Below are 21422 nucleotides of genomic sequence, written 5' to 3'. Positions count from 1 at the left end.
TTATGCGGGCAAAAGTCTTACACACTGCATAAAGTCACTCGAAAAAAATTCCCCAGAAGAAAAATCATGTCACCCAAACCGTGAGTAATAGCGAGCACCGATTTAGCTATGTCCAAATAAGCTCGGTATAATAATGGGTTTAAATATTTGTTGGTCTTTATTGATGTGTTTTCCAGATATCTACAAATTGTTCCCTTGAAAAAAGAAGGATGGTGTTACTATGCGTCGCGCTTTGAAGAAGGTTATCGAATCTACCGAATTTTCGGGAATTTCACGTTTGATGAGGGTAGGGAATATTATAACAAACACGTCAGAGAATATCTAGGTAGTAAAAATATAAAATTATATAGCGTTTATTCGAGAGAAATCAAATCCTTTATAGCTGAAAGAGTCATAAGGACTATTAAGGGTCGGATATATAGATATCTCACACATAAGAATACCCTAAAATACATTAACGTCTTGCGTGACATTGTTCAGAGTTATAACCATAACCCCCATAGAAGTTTGGGTCGCACCCCGCAAGAGGTTCATGCATTAACGGCTAGAGATGACATTGAACGTCAATTCTCGAGTATGTATAAAAAGGCTGTTCTCGTTAATCCTCCCGCCATTTCGCTCTTGAATGTTGGAGTCTTTGTACGTATTGCCGATGAGCATCGGAACGCAATTTTTAGGAGGGGATATACAATTCAAAATAGTCTGGAAATTTTTAAAATCCGAAAAGTGGATACAACGCAAAATCCAGTCGTATACTTCTTGGAAGATTTAGCAGGTGAAGAAATAAAGGGCGTATTTTATCGTGAAGAATTAATTTCCACAAATCTACCAGAAACGTATGATATCACTATTCTGGGAAGGAGGAGGAAAAATAATAAAACTCAATATTACGTTCATTGGAAAGGTTATCCGAGTCAATTCAATTCCTGGGTTGATGAATCTCAAATTGTACGGATATGAACCGTAAGCAACCTTTAATACGTAAAAATAAAAACTTATTTTATTCATCTCTGGTTTATCACCCAATGAAAGAAGTAGAGTCATTCCCTTCTTAAACGGTGGTTTGGTGTCTACTCTCTCTCTTTGTGGTAATCTAACTCAAGATAAGAAGTTTATTAAACACCTAAGAAATTGTAGACGAGAAATTCATCTTGTGTCCTTGAAAACAACGTCCATATCTAAGAAGAAAAATATACTGAAAAGTCGCAAAGGGGGGGACTATTCTATTGGTGTTATTGCCTATTGATGCGAGTTTGGTAGGAAGTCTTTTTAATTGAAAATGAAGAAGTTTTACGTTATCCATGCCTTTACCCACGAGAGGTTAATGAATAGAGAAGAGGATTGTGATAGTGATATTAATAACCTGGAGGGTACTGGCAAGTTGGTAGTAGCAGACACGTACTCCTTAATATCCAAAAACCGCCTATGCCAGCTATATCGCTTACGGGACCTCCTCCTCCTATAAAAAGTGTAGGTGCAGAGACTGGAGGGGAGGAGGTAAACGTCCCGATTACGTTGAAAACAATTAAAGGGGACATGAGTCGCGAAAAAAGCAATCCCGATTTAACAGGCATTATTCCAATATTTCTTAAAGAACCTCAAAAGTCATATGTTATGGCTTTTGTTAAGCACTTACAAGATTCTAACACGGTTGAATGGAATGAAGAAGGTGATTTAACTCATCCACTCGCAGGTTATAATATTTTAGATATAGCTCGAGAATTTCAAGGGAATAAAAAAACCCAGGTTGATAATATTTCCAATTATCACTACTTCATTGAAATGGCTGGGGTTAATAAAGATTGGATGTTAAGGAATATAGCAATTAAAAAACAAATTGAAACGTGGCGAAATATGGTGAAAACAGGAGGAGGAGGAGGATGAGAGGGGAGGGGGAGGGGGTGGGAAGGTGAGGGCGGGGCATGCGAAAAACAAGATGGCAGGTGTGTGGAAGAAAAGAAACATGGTGTATGTGTGGGTGGTTTATTAACATTTTAGGAACAATGATACCGGAGCTGTTTAATCACGTGATACTGATTTTGATAAATGGATACAGGCGCATCTTTAATGAGTCATATGGTGGGTATATGACCTTTGGCGTAAGGAAATGATAAGGCTTGTTTATTCGTGTTAGCGTGAATCATGGCTGGGATTGAGGGAGGTTAATGGTTCGTCACAACTAGTATGTAATCAGTGTTTGTGATACGGGGAGCTCGGGTTGCGTGGTTTTCGTAGGTCATTAGCTCTTGAAGGATTGTCACATCAAGACGTGAACTCTCACCATGGCTTCATCAACATCCTCGTGCAAGTTAGTTTTCAGGAACTTGTCCGAAAATAAGTTCAGGAAGAGGAATATGTGTTTAGTAGTGGCCACTTAATGTGTGACCTGCAGGAATTACGGTGTGGTGGCGGACGTCATTCGAGCTGATCCGTATGCCAAATTGGCAGGTTTTCTATATTCTCACACTGGTGCATCATATCCCTGTCTTCGTGATAGGGGTATTGAAGGGTCCGCCATTGTGAAAAGACCTGAAAATATCACATCTTGGGAATGCGACGAAGAAGTTGATCTACCCACCATAGCTACCTTATTAACCCAATACGGTATCAGCACCCCCATTGAAGATAATGAATACGCGCAAAAGAGCGTGGCTTATTCCAAAGATGAAGATCACGCCGATCGTTTGGGCAGAGATAGCAAACAGATGAGGTTCAATCACTTTTTTTCTTCAGTCAAGAAATTGAAGGAAGAATGATTTAAATCATCGTATGACTATGTCAAATATGTTATCTTTCCCGCTGGCACCGGTCAAAGCGGGCAGGTTAACACAACTTGGTTGAATCAATATTTACCAGTGTTAGACACATTCAGTGATGAAATGAACAAAATTGGTAAAATATGCTGTGTGGTATAAGGAGATAGAGTTTATCTCTGTTGGAGGAAAGTTGCGTGGAAGATTTATACATGAAAAACTTGTTAGCTAAATTTAAAAGCTTTGAGGTATTAGATGAAACGTCGTCTTTGATACATGGTCGGGAAGCCGTTGGGGAAGACGTATGTGGGATACACTAGGCTTGTGGTGTGGCCGTGTGTTTCGATGAAGTATTGTTTTTGATGTGTTTGTACAGTTTTTGTCAATTGTATGTGTTTGTGTGGAATATTAATTCATCCCCCGTATTTAGCATTGGTTACAAATATAAAATAACAATTCTGCCTGTCGTTTGATTTTTCATTCAACCTATTTCAAACTCGATATTATACTTATAAATAAACAAAATTGAAATGTGTACCTGTGTCCTTGAGTATAGTTTGGCATGGGAAAATGGAGATTAAGACTGATAACTATATGTCTCACGTGATTGTGGAGTCAGCTCGTGTGTGTGCGTCATCCAGGAAATTAAGACTGATAAATATATGTCTCATGTGAGTGTAGAGTCAGCTCGTGTGTGTGCGTCATCCCGGAGATTAAGACTGATAAATATATGTCTCATGTGAGTGTGGAGTCAGCTCGTGTGTATGCGTCATCCCTGTCGGTTATTGGGGGAGATATCAAATTGATAAATATATGTCTCATGTGAGGTTGAAATCAGCCGCCAAATATCCTTTTATCATGATACTCCGAATATCTAAGCATCTGTGTATATATAAACAAAATGTATCGGCTGAGAGAGAGAGAGAGAGAGAGAGAGAGAGAGAGAGAGAGAGAGAAGTCGATAGAGGCTATATTTGGGATGCGCATCTATAATATTCTCGAAGAGTTACGTGACGTCACAGGGGGTAGAAAAGTGGAGTCAGTTTGGGATCGGGGGTTGAAAGGATGGTTTTATTCCCGGAGAGTTACGTGACGTGTCACGGGGTGGGGTAGGAAAGTGGAGTTAATTTGGGGTCGGGGGTTGAAAGGATGGTTTTATTCCCGTAGAGTTACGTGACATCACGGGAGTGGGGGGTTGAAATGATGGTTTTATTCCCGTAGAGTTACGTGATGTCTAGGGGGGAAGGAAAGGTGGAGTCAATTTGTGGGGGTGAAAGGATGGTTTTATTCCTGTAGAGTTATGTGACGTCACAGGGGGTAGAAAAGTGAAGTCAATTTGGGGTCGGGGGAATGGAATGGTGGTTTTATTCCTGAAAGAGTTTACGTGACGTCACGGTTGGGGGGTGGGGGGGGCGGGGGGCGGGGAGTAGGTAAGTGGAGTCCATTTTGGGTCGGGGGTGTAAATGGTGGTTTTATTCCCGTAAAGTTACGTGAAGTCAGGGGGGGGGGGGGGGGGGGGGGGGGGGGGGGGGTGGGGGGGGCGGGGGGGGGGGGGGGGGGGGGGGGGGGGGGGGGGGGGGGGGGGGGGGGGGGGGGGGGGGGGGGGGGGGGGGGGGGGGGCGGCGGTTAGGAAAAGTGGAGTCAATTTGAGGTCCGGGTTTGAAAGGATGGTTTTATTCTGAAGAGTTACGTGACGTCACAGGGGTAGAAAAGTGGAGTCAATTTGGGGTCGGTGGTGGGGGGGGGTTGAAATGATGGTTTTATTCCCGTAGAGTTACGTGACATCACATGTGGCCATGCCCCCACCCCTTTTGGACCTCAAGGACGTGCATGAGCTCATCAATAATGTGGAGTCGATTTGGGGTCAGGGGTGGCCACGCCCCCCAGAATGGTGGAGTCTGTTTTTGGTCAAGGTGACCACGCCCCCTTTTGGGGGTTTGGGGGGTTGCCCCGCCCCTTTTTAGGCCTCATGTACGTGCATGAGCTTATCAGGAGGGTGGGAGGGGGTGATAAAAAAAGTGGAGTCTATATGGGGTCTTTTCCTCTACTACCACTTTTAAGGTACTTTCTAAAGTGCGCTCTTTTGCCTAATCTAATGTAAAAGTCAGTAGAAATAAACAAATTCAAGTATTTCAAGTTCCGGCACAACATATCATAGGCCAAAAAATTATAAGTCTAATGAAACAGAATTTCTATGAGCTTCTCTCTCTAACGATGCCAGGTGCTTCCTGTCACTGAATTTTATATATGAAAGTCATGTAACTTTTAATTTCTTCATTGAAGTTTACACGGCTTATTACGTAATAATAAGAAAATAGATTTTAAAAACTCTTTCACCTGCCTCAAGTATGCAATCAATGATATTCTTGCTCCGAGCATGAACTGCGTGGCCCCCGCCCCCCACCTCCACCCCATAGGTGTTATAATTCAGTTTCTAACCGACTTGATCTTACAGGTCTATTTCTACCACTGAACCAGGAACACCGTTGTCCCGCAAAATTTTCTCTTTCGTTCTTCTTTCCTTTTCCTCCTCCATATCTTTATCTTCATCATTATTCTTCTTCCTCCTCCACCGAGGATGCTGGAAAGAGGGAATATGTTTACCAATGTTTTCCCATCGGATTACCCACAAGGTTATTTCAATCTTGGCAAATTTAAATTCAAGCCCTGGACGACGATATCAATTTATAAATATCTCCTTCGAGGAAGTTTAAAGGATATCAGATAAGATATTTGTCTACCTATAAGATTCCAAATGGAACCGAAAATTATTGGGGTCAAAAGGTAAAGATTATTAAATTGTTTACCCGCCAAGGGGTTAAATTGAAGGAGTAGGCTTCCAACTCCTTTAGTTATTTAAACTGTGTAGAAATTCATAAAGGATAAGCCAGAATGCCATTGCCGTAATAATCAATCTTCTATGGTGTTACTCTCGTACGCTAAAAGGAGAAAATCATAAAGAAGAGAGAGATGTCAATTGCAAATGAGGGAAACAAATAAATAAATAAAGATGAGCCAACTGGTTAGTAGGTATCTACATAAAATGTGGTGCGACGGTTCGTTTTACATATTAGAAGGGAAACACCACGATTTTTTAGATAAAATGCACACACTGTTTCAGTTCTATGGCATTTATAATAATAGAAGCACTGTGAAATCTTTGCTAGGCATTAACGGAGTGCACCTTCAGATGAGATATTAGATTTTAAAAATTTCCGATTATTATCTGTTAGCATTATCTCGCTTAGAAAATACGATTGCCTGAAACTCACGGAAGATTTGCCATGAATAAAACAGCCACAAGAATTCAAAATCAATCGTTTGGAAAAGGGGACTACTTAGTACACATGAGACAGTAAAAATATAAAAGACGAAATGCTTGAACAATTCAACATTAAAATAAACCTACCCCCTTAAAATTATATTATGAATCAAAGAATTTTTCTTTCATAAAAAGTCCGCCGATTTAAATTCTCTCTCTCTCTCTCTCTCTCTCTCTCTCTCTCTCTCTCTCTCTCTCTCCCTCCCAAAAGGGTAACGTCAGTAAGTCAGAAGAGGTAGGCTAAACAACGTAACTTTCAGTTTGTGCAAACTTCAACAAAAGTTGGCAAGTCTTCAGAGTGTCTGGTGAACATGAAACCGTGAAACACAAAACGCCAAGAACACTGAATAATGCAATACATTTTAAGCTCCTTGTTTAGATTTACTCTTACACGTTGGCGTTTTAAAATAATTCAATCAAGATTTCCGTTAAAAATGTCCAGATATCCCATTCAAACGAAACAACGGAATATGTGGATTCACTTATCCTCTGTGCTCCTCATCAAGCATAGTTTTCTTCTTTTTCACAATTTGGGCAATTTCAGTCTTTCACATTCAGAAATTTCATAAGACACCATTCTTACGAAAGTTGTGTCCTATAGATGTAAGTGCGGGTTTTGTTGTATTTGTTAACATTGTGTTGTAGATGAGTTGATTATAAATGATTTTTACCTTTTCAGCATCTTTGGAAGCTTGAATTCTGAAGTTAATGGCCCTGTAAGCTTGCTTCATACGAAGGCACCATTACTAATCTTCCTTGCAGCTTTACTTGATCAGGAGAAGGGGTGTAGGCCCTGACCAGTTTCGACTTTATTTCCAACCCATTGACAAAGACTGACGCATGGTGTTAGAAACACACACACACACACACACTACACATATATATATATATATATATATATATATATATATATATATATATATATATATATATATATATATGACAGAGACAGCACTGACAAAACTACAAACCGTTTGAGACAATAGCTACACCACTGACGCGTATGAAAGTGGGTGTGGCTTCAAAACTCAATGGGTCTACTGGTAGAAATCACAATATGTACTCGAGGGACAATACCAACAAACATACAGAACTTTGCCTGAAGGTACAATCAGGACTTTATCATCTTTTTCTAATTCACTTTGCTGTTCTTTCAAAAAAGTTTGTAGGACAGGGTGATGAGAAAGCAAAAGATGCTTGGTGGTTCATCAGGGAAGTGCCTTCGTCTTTACCTACTCTTTTCCTTCCGAGTGTTTCATAATTTCTAAATCCATCCTGTCTGTCTTCCTCAGTTGTAAACCTGGTGGATTTCTTATTTGCCTTACAAGGTGAGCAGGACCCACCTTGTCGACCAGTTGCTTCCGGCCCTTTTTTTAATGACATATGGTCATATTATTATATACTTTCAACAGAAGTTTTATAGATAATATAATTAACGTTGTTCTGTTGTAAATCTACTTATTAGTTTTGCTACTGATTTTTTTGTTAATTAATTATTTCACGAGATAATGAGCTGAACTCTGGGCCTGTTACTGATCACAGTAAGAAAAATTGCAGAGCACTTGGCTCAAATATTTGGAGTTTCAGGTCAAATTTTCTTGATTTCCAGAGTTATGACGGTAACTATAATTTGATGTTTATATCTGAGACTCTTTGTCAGTACTAATTAGTCAAAGGTTGAGTTTTTAATCCTGGGTTTGATGGCCCTGATATCATTTATCATCTCAATACCCATTATACGCAAGGTATGGCTGTAAACACTAAATCTGCACAACCTACTTATTGTCAGAAAAATTTGGTGTGCATTAGTCATGAACTTCTTGGTTTTAAAATTTTTAGTAAGATCTCAATGTTTACTAATGTGCTGTTTACTTCAATCCAAATATCAAATATCAACGTGAAGTGTCTTTTGGAAAGGATTAATATGGCTCAGTCTCAGCTTCATTCATTATTTGTGAAGACTGTAAAGCAAAGCACAGTGAGTGGCAAAATTCAAATTCCACAGATCAACATGGCCAGTCTGTTCTTGAGTTTCGTGTATCCTCCGATTCTATCCAGCTAATTGAGGAATCCACGCCTATTTCTGGTAAAAAATTAGATCTCATATTCACAGATTTTCCAGCTATAGCCAAGTCCAAGGACTGTGAATATAAAACCTTCCGATCATAACATCACTGAGATGGACATATCTGTCAATCAGTATAGTTAGAGGTGGACTGGGCCACTTTAGAGGCCGTGGCAAATGATTTTGAGCGGTCCTATTTTGTGAGGTGGGAAGCGTAGCTAACTAAGCAAGCGTGGCGTCTTTCAGGTGGGGTGTGGGTGTCAAGGGGGCGAATCCCCCGGAAGCTCCAGAGTTTTAGGTAATTGAAACAGCTAGGGAATTTACCCACCTCAACATTTATACACATTGAAGCTTATTATTTTGGGCGAATGGCCCATCAACGTGAGCCATAATCTACTCAAACACTGAATTTCTCACGGGACAGAGGAAAGGCGTAGCGTATTCTGTATCCCAACAGGTTCCACAGTTCTTTATTATATATCTCAGTTCACTCAGAAATTCACAATAATGGTACAGACAAAATACATAAACCAACTGGTACAACAATTTATAGTCTCAATATCAAATTAGCAATAAACTCTGAAAAAGGAAGGCCTAGATGCGATAAGGCACAGGGTGTGGGTGAGCAGCCACAGGGAATGGGGAGACTTTCAAAGGCAATCATCTCAAAAACGGGGAAAACACTACAGTTGTTATATAAGGAATGTTTAGCAATATTCAGTATTGAACTTCTTAATTTTCCACATATTGACACGATGTAAACAAATAAGGAGCGTTCTTTTGGACGCTACAAAGTACATTTTAACAAAACGTCAATATAAGATCAAGAGCTTTCTCTTGAACAACAAACATACATTTAACACACATCCCCTTCAATGGCTTTGTTTTTTGGAATTTTAACTAATTTGAGGTCGATACTATGATGAGTTTAAAAAGATGAAAAATGTAATAATCGCATTTTATGTTAATACGAAAGGGTTATAGTTATCAGCTCTTAATTGCATAAACCTTCAATTTACCAATGAATTTTCAACTTGCAAAGTTCAGAGTAGCCTATGTATTATTAACCCAAAACATAGCGACAATGATTTTTTTTTGTTTGATTTGAAAGGAAAACTATTATCAGAAATAAGTCTAAGCTTACAATACATTGGAAAATTTAGTTTAGGCTATGAAATTATCATTCTTAAACAATAGATCATCTATGATTAATCAGCAACAATCTGCCGTATAGCTAATTTCATTATAATATTTTCACTGTTTCACTTAGGCGCAACAAACAAAAACACAAAAGTGTACGCATGAAATTATGGAAATTGACAAATTTGAAATAAGTTATAAGTGCCATGCTTGTCAAAATTTGAGGCTTACCATAGCATACATGTACAAAACACAAAACTTTGCCAAGTGTAACGCATGCACCACTGGATTCGTGGTTCAAAACCAAACAACATTATTATTCTCAAAACATTTACAAAATAACAAACCAAAACTAATGATGATTCTCGAAATCCTTAGAACTGCAGGTTTTCAGAATGATATTTTTTCTGACCGCTATAAACATTTGTCCATTTAAAGTGAATTTGTGAAGTAGAATATTTTCAATTTGGTACCGTACTTAACGTAAAGACTCATGGTATGTATACACGGCCGATATAGATAATACATGTATAAATATATAGATTTTAGTTCTAAAGATTTCACTGTAGCATGCCATAATGGCATGTATAACTTACCTAGCCAGACCTAGACCAAAAGAAGCCGCTGCATTTGTTTAGATTTCTTTGCCAGTCTATCTATTATTTCCGGGGCTTCGACGCTGACAAGGATATCTTTCTCACATGACATGAGCATGAATGATTGGGAGTGTTCCTCTGTTGATGAGTTCCGTGGCTTGCTCTTTATGAATTTCTACTTGGAAAATTTTGTTTCACAAGCGATTTGAGTTACTGAAAATGTTAGTAAAAGTTTGCATGCAGTGAAAAGTCGTGAGTATGTTTCCGGGTAGAGATTATATTTCTTCAGTTGTGTTGAAGACACATCTGATGCAATTTCTGCACGAGTTGCATTCACTTGTTGGTGTTTCTTCATTCTGGTCTAGATCATGACTTCTTCAGGCACTTCATCAGGATCTTCTACCTCAGCAACTCCAGTATCATATTCTTGTGGAAGGCTTTTTTTCAGTGATTCCCATCTTCAAGCAAAGTCCAACAATTCCTCCTTGAGCTTTTGCTGTTGTTCCGCGACAGGTTCTGTGCTGGAAAAGGGGGCAATGTCCTGCTGACAGGGTATGTTGGTAACTTTCTCTAAACATATTGGTCCAGAAATCCCTGATTCTGAAGTAGAGGCAAAATTCCTGAGGTCAAAGTAAGCGATGTCCAGATACAGATCTTTGTGCTGTGAAAACCCACTGGTTATGCTGGACATTGCTGCATCCATAATCACATTGTAACAGGTTGTTTGTCAACGTTCCAGCGGTGTGATTTTCGTACCCAAAATGCGATAATGGCTATAAAATAGTCAGTAATTACATGAAACCGACGTAATTTATATATATGTATATATATATATATATATATATATATATCTATATATATATATATATATATATTTATATATATATATATATATATATATATATATATATATATATATATATATATATATAAATAATGTAGACTCTACTGGTCATTTTTACCAGATACATATGTAATTGTAATAGCCACAATGCCCACTTAACTTCTCAAATTGTTTGTTCTTTTTTTGGATACGCTTGTCACTGCAAAACCTGAGCTCCAACTTCAAAGAATTTTTTTTTAAGAAATCATGATGTCCGGTAGCGGGAAACGAACCAGCGATACCATAATCACGAGGAGTGACCTTGCCGAACTGACCATGGTTTCCTGTTGCCGGACATCATGATATCATGATTTCTTCCAAAAAACTTTCTTTGAAGTTGGACCTCAAGGCTTTGTAGTGATAAGCGTATCCAAATATAGAGCAAAGAATTTGAGAAGTTATCAGAGCATTGTGGCTATTACAAATTATTCATATATGTATATGTATATATATATATATATTATATATATATATATATATATTATATATTATATATATATATATATATAAAATATAACATAAAAATTACGTTCATCATGATGGATCCTGATAAAACTCGAGATGACACTATAATTGGATTTTTTTTTCTTTCCTTTCCTTTTCTTTTCGTCAACGCTACAGTAGCCAGTCCGCCTCTGGCCAAACAGTACCTAAAACATTTCAGTTTCAAAACTGACGGTGACCGTGAGAAACCCTGATGCTCTGCTTCCTCCCATCCCCCCCCCCCCCCCCCCCCGCCCCCCCCCCCCCTTCTCCCCAACACCACACCTGTCTCTCTCTCTCTCTCTGCAGATAGCCGACGTCCCTGAGGATGTTTCTGACCATGGCACCCATGCAGTGCAAGCAGGAGCAACATCGCAAGTTCGGAGATCAATTTGCCTGTTCAATTTGGAAAAACGTAACAACACCCGGCCCAGCACTTCGATGATGTGCTGTTATCTTCTCGCCCCGCCCACCGTTTTAGATTCTCTTCAGAGGGAAACTACCCACTCACTTAACATTTTAACATCAACACTGAATGATGTTCTAAAGACTATGTTTGTTTTACATAGTAATATACTCTACTCAATAATTGTTTATTATTATTATTATTATTATTTAATTTATTATTATTATTATTATTATTATTATTATTATTATTATTATTATTATTATTATTATGAATGATTCAGAAGATGATCCCTATTCTTATGGAATTCATGCTTCCAAAAAATACTATTGTTATTATTATTATTAATTTTTTATTTATTTATTGATTTCAGTCTATCACAGTTATTATGGGTACAATTTCCAATGCCATAATCCTTATCCTTCTTATAACTATTTTTAGCTAAAGTCTAGATACTTATCAATTTTTCTTTTTCTTTCATGTCTACTACTCTGGTGTCCCATGGTATTGCGGCACAATGAGTGATACTTTCTTCTTGATTTTTCAATCACCGTCACATCTGGTCTATTGGTACGTGTTACCCAATGTGTTCTGATACCATAGTCCCAGAGGATCTTTGCCTGATCATTTTCTATCACTCCCTGAAGTTGGTGTTCGTACCACTTATTACTGGAAGCTAGCTGGTGTTTCTTGCACAGGCTACCGTGGAGTGCTTTTCTACTGAATCACACCTCTTTTTGTACTGGTTCTGCGCAAGAGCAGGACATTCGTTTGCTATTATCATTATTATTCAGAAGCTTAACCCTATTCATATGCAACAACCTCACAGGGGCCACTGACTTGAAATTCAAACTTCCAAAGAACATGGTGTTCATTCAAAAGAAGCAAAAGAAGGTGACAGATAAAACAGAAAGATGAGACCAGTCATTAGAACAGATAAAATAAATGGACAAATAAATAAATAAACAGATAAACGTGTAAAGAAACTACAAAATACGCACTTTTACCAGTCATTTCACGTTGATATATTTTTGCTTATAATGGGCACAACTATTTTATTTAACGGTGCGTCTCAATATTCCCGTAGTAGTTCTGCTTCTGTCCTTTTGATTCTAAAAGGTGACAAGTCAATAGGATATTATATATATCTATATATATATATATATATATATATATATATATATATATAATATATATATATATATAATGTATCAAATGAGAAGAATAATATACGTATATATATATATATATATATATATATACATATATATATATATATATATATAATATATATATATATATATATATATATATATTATATATATATATATATATATATATATATATATATATATATATATATATATATTAGGAGTGTGCTTGCTCTATGGTGCAGCTAAACTTTGATTCAGGTGTCCTACAAGTGGATATATCGTTGATTCGTCAAATTCAACTTGGATGCAGGCCACATGCTGGTGTTGGAGTTCTTCTTTATTATGTCATGGAACTTTTTGGTCCTGATATAATCGGTTTCCTGGGCGGGAAACGGAAATATACGTGCACCAGTTGATTACTAAATCGCTAAGTTGCGATGGCGAGTTTTTCACTCTATTTTGCGAATCATAAATGCCTAGACGTCTGCGAGTTGGGAACACGTAGGTATTGTTAGTCCTTTTGCGGAATGTAAGAGTAAAACTTTGAACTTACTAACTTTTAACAAGTGTTACTGTTATTATTTAGTGATGGCCATTTTTGACATTATTCCACATTTTATTTCACATGATTGTTTGCTTTTCAAGCTGGGGATCTAAGGGTGATGGTTTCATTTGTCCCCAGGAATGTTTTAACAGGCCCAAGAAGGTTTGGGGAAATTATGCTGCTGGTTAAATGAGCATTTAAAATGGCCGATGGATAAAGTGGAACTATCACATATGACTAAGAATGACGTGTCATAGACTTGGATAATTGGATTTGACTTAGTTCATGGTGATGGGAAGAAAAGGGATTAGACTTCGGGTTTCTATTAGATTCCCCAGGTTCTGTTGGATTCCCCATTTTCTGTTTTTGAATTCAATATTTTCTTTTATTTGGAGTTTGGGTTTATGACATGTTTCTTGAATTACCAGTGGCATGTTAGGTTTCCCGAATAAATTCTGTTTTTATAAATCAAGGATTTGATTCAGATGCCTTTAGTTAGGGATGAGAGAGAGAGAGAGAGAGAGAGAGAGAGAATATGACGCCCGGTTTGGAGAAAGGAAAATTGCTCACCTCGGCTTGACGTCTACTAATGTTACCAAGATATCTCTTCGAAGTAAGTTATCACATAGCGGCCTCTTCAAGGTCGTAACATACATACATACATACACACAAACACACACACACACACACACACATATATATATATATATATATATATATGTATATATATATATATTATATTATATATATATATATATATATATATATAAAACAACTTAAGATTTGCAGATGAGTCAGGGGAAGAATTTCAAAAGATGATAGAAGAGAAAGAATTGTAGAACTGCAAATGAATACGAGTAAGACTAAGATAATGTTCACTGAAAATGCAGAGAGACAACAGATAAGGGTTAAGGACGAACCTCTAGAGATTGCTAATGAATATACGTATTTAGGACAGACAGTAAGTATTTACTCAGGACATGAGACAGAAGAATAAGCATAAGATGGAGATTTGGTTAAGCAAAATGAGATTATGAAAAGTAAAATTCCACTTTCTCTAAAAAGAAAAATATTTAATCAGATGGTCGTACCAGTATTAACTTACGCATCAAAAACTTGGAGCCTTAGAACAATAGCTAGTTACAACTCAAAGAGCTATGGAAAGAATAATGATGGGAATAGCATTAAAAGACAGAAAAAGAGCAACATGGATACGAAAGCAGACTAAAGTAGAGGATATTCTAACAGCAAGTAAGAAAAAGAAATGGGCGTCGGCAGGACATATAATGAGAATGTCAGACAACAGATGGACAAAAAGAATAACAGAATGGGTCCCTAGAGATTGCAAACGAAGCAGGGGAAGGAAGAGAAGACATGGATTGACGAGCTAAGAAAATGTGCGGCATAGAATGGCAGAGAACTGGGGCCACATTATCATTCTAAATACAGATGAGGGTCACAAATTAGAATTATCCTTATATAGGAGAAAGTTCACATTCATTTGTATATAATTTAGCTTTCGAGTTTCATTAAGGCTTAGACTCATATGCCAGCTATTGCTAAGTAGGTATTATTCCTATAAATAAAAAATTCTTAATAGTAGCTTAGGTTTTATTGTACAATTTGTTCATAGAATAATGAATTATTGATAATTCTCTTTTTCTCATCTTTAATGTGAAACCTGATGGTGCATCTTATTTGCAAGGTTAGCAATATCTATTTCAACATTTGTAACAGAAAGCCTCAAAATTTGCTGAAGATGCTCATCAGTCAGCCTAGATCTATGTTTCGATTTTACTAGTTTCATTTTTGAAAAGACAGCATCATTCTTATATTGCACTTAGGGCCGCACTGAGCATCATTAAGGGCCGCAGATTGGGGATCCCTGCCATAAAAAGATCATAAACAGACGCGAGTGGAATGATATGCCTGAGGCCTTTGCACTGCAGTGGACTAGCAACGGCTGATGATAATGATCATGATGACATATATATATATATATATCTATATATATATGTATATATATACTATATATATATATACATATATATATAGTAATATATATATATATATATATACATATATATATATATATATATATATATATATATATATGTGTGTGTGTGTGTGTGTGTGTGTGTGTGTGTGTGTGTGTGTGTGTGTGTGTGTTGATGGACAGAATTATATTACAAAAAAGCCTCAATTGAAGACATCACAAGCGGAAAAAAGTTTTGGTACACACCTTTGATATCTGTAAACATACCAATAAACAATAAAATACAACCTCTCATTTTTTCTCTCTTTTGAAGCCGATACATTCCTTAACACTAACAATACGCTTATCACTGCAATGGCTTAAGCACAAAAGAAGAAACAAATAAAGAATTTCCGACCTGAGAGAGAGAGAGAGAGAGAGAGAGAGAGAGAGAGAGAGAGATGGAGTGAAGCCGAGAGGACGTCGAGAGAGAGAGAGAGAGAGAAGAGAGAGATTTAAGCAATTTATAACACCAAGAGACAGAATATATTCAAATCTTTCAAAATCTTTCTTGATATAATTTGACAAATCGAAATATCTCTCGTTAAATATAGAACTTCAATGAAAAATCGAGAGAGAGGAATGTAAATAAGAACTGGGTATTCCCTTATTCCCTCTGCACGTAACATACTTCAGATATGGATTACAGTTTGAAGAAAACGTGGCCTTACCTGGCCTTGGCAGCAGCTGTTGTTGGTACGTTGTGGTCCATATCTACGAGATACGGAGAGAAATCTAACGCAGGAATAGTCATTTTGTTGTAGCGGTATAGTCACTGGTGATGCCGAGGATGTGTGATGATAGGGCCGCAAAACCAAGGAAGGAAACGGAACTGAAGGAGAGAATTGCGGCATTTCGAGACACCATCCAGTTCCAGAGAGAACAGCGGGGGAACTTAGACAAGATAAAGCTTCAGTTGCAGCAGAGGCTCGACTACTATGGAGAGATGCATAAGGTGGGGGAGAGGGAAGATCATATCACTCGTGAGGTCAACTTGTAACAGCAGGCCTGGCAAGATAGGGCTCACTTCATTGAAGCTGAAACGTTGTCTATGAAGAAGGAGAAAGATAAAGAGAAGAGGGAGAAAGACCAGATGGATGACAAGATGCTCAAGATCACAGAAGAAAATCAGCAACTGAAGGACAACGCAAAGAAAATTGGGCAGAAAAACGATGCACTATGTGAGACGGCAAGGGATATGACTGCGCAGTTGGCAGAGGCAAACTGGCAGGTTAGAGACATAAGAAACTCCTACGACAGAAGAAGAAAGACCTGCAGTTCAAGACTGAAGAAGCATCGTGGATGGCGAGGCTCGTGCAGGAACGAAAGAACGCGACCGAACAGCGCGAATCCGAAATGAAAGACTTCGCGCTCAGGTTCCAGCGCCTGCAGAAGGAAGCGGAAGAGCTCTCGAAGGAAAAGTGTCAACTCCAGTGTGAACTTCAGGCGGCGGAACTCAAGGGGAATGAGCTGACTTGCCTGCCGGAGGAACGAGATAGTCGCTGGAGAAGGTCGGTGTCCAGGGCGAACGGAACGACCATCTGGAACACGGGTATCGAAAGCTATAAGGAGAGAGGGGAAATTGGTCTTGGACCTGAAGAACTTCCAGGAGAAATAAAGACGCCTGGATGAAGCAGGTGTCCGTCTCCAGGGAATGGCGGGATGAAGTCTGTCGCGGCCTCACGAAGGAGAAAGTTTATTTTGAAATAACTTCCCTCTGTTAATTATAGTAGGATATTGAACTAGTACGGGAATAAATGTGATAAAATGTTTTCTAATCGTTTTATTCATTCCTGGAAGCGACAGATAAATGACAGGAATCCACGAAATCCTAGGAAAGTACGGGAATCTGAAGCCCAGGAAAACCATAGGACTTGTGGGAGCTCCAGGAGCAATCTGAGGAATCAGTGGCGTATTCCTGACCTAAAGTTAAAGTCAGGTGTTGAGTGGACAGAAGCATCTCCAAAAGATGCTCTCTCTCTCTCTCTCTCTCTCTCTCTCTCTCTCTCTCTCTCTTTAACTTTAACTTTAACTTTGACTTTAACTTTCCTTGTGTAGACTGGAAAGAACGAATAGGAGATTGTGGTTGTATTTATACATATAAAAAAGAGAGTAATAGTAGTGCAGAAGATAAGAGGTAATTCGAAAAGCTATTAGATATGCTACTAGAATACAACATTCAACAAATAAATCACCTGCCAGCAAGAGAGGAAAATACTTTAGGCCTAGTATTTGTGAACGAGGTGAATTATGTTAAAGAAATAATAGTTTATAATGAGAGTATTTCAGACCATAATGTCATATAATTAACAGTCCATTCCAAAGCAAGTGAAAACAGAGATAAGCAAGAAACTAAAAAATGGGAAGGATATGGCAAATACAATTTCTACAGTAAAAATATAAAATGGTCAGAAATAAATGAAGAATTAAACAAAGATTGGGAAAACATTTTCGTAAGTAATGATATACAGGTAAATATGGAGATATAATATAAAATATTAGAGAAAATAGTGGATAAAAATATACCGAAGAAGAAAAGTAAACATCAGTCATGCATACCAAGAGACAGAAGGATCTTGTTCCTGAAAATCAGAAAGTGGAAAAAAGGTCTTGCAAAAGAAAAAAATGCATGGAAAGTGATGGAACTAAAAAGTAAGATCGAAAATGTAGAACAAAAGATTATACAATCAAAAGAAAATGAAAAATGGGACTTAGAAGAAAAAACCCTAGTAAATATCAAGCAAAACCCCAAAATTCATGCGAAAAAGATGAATAAAAGAAGAATAGAATGAAAAAAAGGAAATATGCAGCATATTGGCAGAAAGCTATAAGAGAGAATTTACCCCTAGAATTGATAATGAAGATAATGATACAGAAATAAGGGATGAAAATAGTGAATATTTATCAGACATACATATTAATGAAGCCGATATTGTGCAGGCTATTAATGAAATTAAAAATGGAGCTGCAGCTGGGCCTGATGGTGTCCCTGCTATTTTGTTAAAGAAAGTAGTTCATTCTATCGCAAAGCCACTTGCAATATTATTAAGACAAAGTGTAGACACAGGCAAGATTTATGATGATCACAAATTAGCATATATTACCCCTACTTTAAAACATTTAATGAAAAAAAAATTGTTTAATATAGGACAACATGGTTTTGTACCCGGAAAAAGTACACATATGCAACTGTTAGTCCACCGTGAGAACATATACAAAAATATGATAAATGGAAATGAAACAGATGTGGTTTATCTAGACTTTGCAAAAGTTTTGACAAGGTAGATCATAATATATTAGCGAAGAAAATTAGAAAACATAATATAGTGGACAAAGTAGGAAGATGGTTAAAAAAATTTTTACACAACAGAAAACAGATAGTTACTGCAAACGATGCGAAATTGGATAAAGCTAAGGTAATATAAGGTGTACCACAAGGTACGGTGTTAGCTGCATTACTGTTTGTTATTATGATTGCAGACATAAACAGTAATGTTAAGGACTCGGTGGTGAGTAGTTTCGCCGATGACACAAGAATAAGTAGAGAAATTACTTGTGATGAAGATATGAACGCACTACAGAGACCTTAACAAAGTATATGATTGGGCAGAGGTAAATAGGATGGTATTTAACTCTGATAAATTTGAATCAATAAATTTTGGAGATAGAGAAGGAAATTTATATGCTTATAGGGGACCTAATAATGAGACAATCACAAATAAGGAAGCAGTTAAAGACCTTGGTGTGAATAGGAACATGTTCTGCAATGATCTAATAGCAATTCTATTGGCAAAATGTAAAGCAAAAATGGGAATGTTGTTATGGGACTTCAAAACAAGAAAAACTAAACACATGATTATGCTTTATAAAACGTATGTTTGTAGTCCACTTGAATATTGCAATATGATGTACCCGCACTATCAAAAGGATATTGCACAAATAGAGAGTGTACAAAGGTCCTTTACAGCTAGAATAGAAGAAGTTAAGGATCTTGATTACTGGGAAAGACTACAATCTTTAAAATTATAAAGCCTAGAAAGGAGAAGAGAACGCTACATGATAATTCAGGAAACAGATAGAAGGAATTGCCGAAAACATCATGGAGCTACAAATATCAGAAAGAGCAAGTAGAGGTAGATTAATAGTGCCCAAAACTATACCGGGAAAAATAACGAAAACACACAGGACATTAATCCACTACACACCATAATCGACAATGCAGCGTCTATTCAGTGCGTTGCCAGCTCATCTGAGGAATATATTAGGAGTAAGCGTAGATGTGTCTAAGAATAAGCTCGACAAATATCTAAGCTGCATCCCAGACCATCCAAGATTAGAAGATGCAAAATATACTGGAAGATGCACTAGCAACTCTTTGGTAGACATTAGAGGTGCCTCACACTGAGGGACCTGGAGCAACCCGAACAAGACGTAAGGTCTGTAAGGTAAGGTAAGGTCTCCTTCTTCCTTCTCTACGACAGTAACAGAGCAATAGATATTCCCACTTAATACTTCAGATGCTATATTAGATCTTGATTCCAAGAAGAAATCAAGTGAAATGTTGATGACAATTTTAATAAGGTATTTCCCTAAAAAGGTCATCAAATTCAGGACAAATAGCCAGCTATGGTTTGGTGATACACGTAAGCAATCCTGCCAAGACAAACATAAAATTCAACATAAGGAGACGAAATCATTCACATGAAAATTACATTTTTGTTGAGTCTTACCATTTGAATAGAACTTACCATACAGCTGAGAGAAATTACAATCATTCCTTGAAGAGAAACTTGATGGAATTACTCAGCTTCACCTGTGGTGGACCAAATTGGAATCATCTATCATTGGATCAGGCTCACATTTCATTCCACCATTACTAATAGATGATGGTTGAATGGTTACCGGCACTAGGAAAAAGGATGAACTTCTTCATCCAGCTTTTGAAGCTAAGCAATCAGCCGAGGATGTTCTTCTCCCTGATACTTACTTGTCAGCCTAAACCTATTGTTACGAAATTTGCATTTCACTCTAGGGATGTTAAGAAAATTCTGGATAACTTATAGCTGGGATGTAGAAGATCCTGATGTTTCTTCCCTTTGCATTTTAAAAGAGTTTCTTGTGTGTTGTCTCCCAAGATTAGTAGATTCTATTGATTTTTATGTCAAAATAATAACTTTGCAGATGAGTGCAAGCTTAGTAAAACAGTACCTCTTCCAAAGAGTGGCATATCTGCAGACTGCAGTAACTACAGGCTAATTTCTATTCTCACTGTGCTCTCCAAATTTGCTGAAAAAAACTTATTTTTAAGCCAATTTACAAGTAGGCTATGTGGAACCCAAAGGATTGTTAGCTGATAGTCAATATGCATATAGGAAGCAGTTGGGTACTTATGATGCTCTTTTAGACTTCACGTGCCATTCGAAGGGAACCTTCATAAGGATTTTGAGTGCAGAGTAATTCAACAAGATTTTAGTGATCCTTTACTTCGAGATCTCCGTACAGGTGGGCAGTAGCGAGTTACTGTTTATGCGATCTTTAAGGAACCATGACCTATGGCGTCTGGAGTTCCACAGGTACTGTTCTTGGTCGACTATTATTTTTAGACACTGTATACAAGCGATATGGTTGCTCGCCTGGAAAACAAGATTTTTCGGTATGCTGATGACGTAAAGCTTGGGGTTATAGTAAAGTCTCCACTTATGACAAATGAAACTGCCCTCAGCCTCAATCGGGACATGGACAGGATCAGTGAATGGTTCACTTAAAGTATGAGGCTAAATTCCGGCAAAACAAAAACACCATTGATTAGCAGATCTCATACCGATTTTCCTCTCTTTCCTCCACTTCAGGTGGATCGGACTTTGCTGAATGAGTTTGAAGCCTTAACTATTCTAAGTGCACTTTTTGACTCGCCTCTAACTTTTGAGAAACATCTAATGAAAGTTTCAGCAATTGACGCACAACAGTTAGGTCTTGTGCATAAGGCCTCATATGTGGTAAAAATCAGAGGAACCTGTTTTAGGTCATTTGAGCTTCCTTTA

This window comes from Macrobrachium nipponense, chromosome 1, assembly GCF_015104395.2.
Source record: "Macrobrachium nipponense isolate FS-2020 chromosome 1, ASM1510439v2, whole genome shotgun sequence".
NCBI lineage: Eukaryota > Metazoa > Arthropoda > Malacostraca > Decapoda > Palaemonidae > Macrobrachium > Macrobrachium nipponense.
This window is presented reverse-complemented; position numbering follows the sequence as displayed.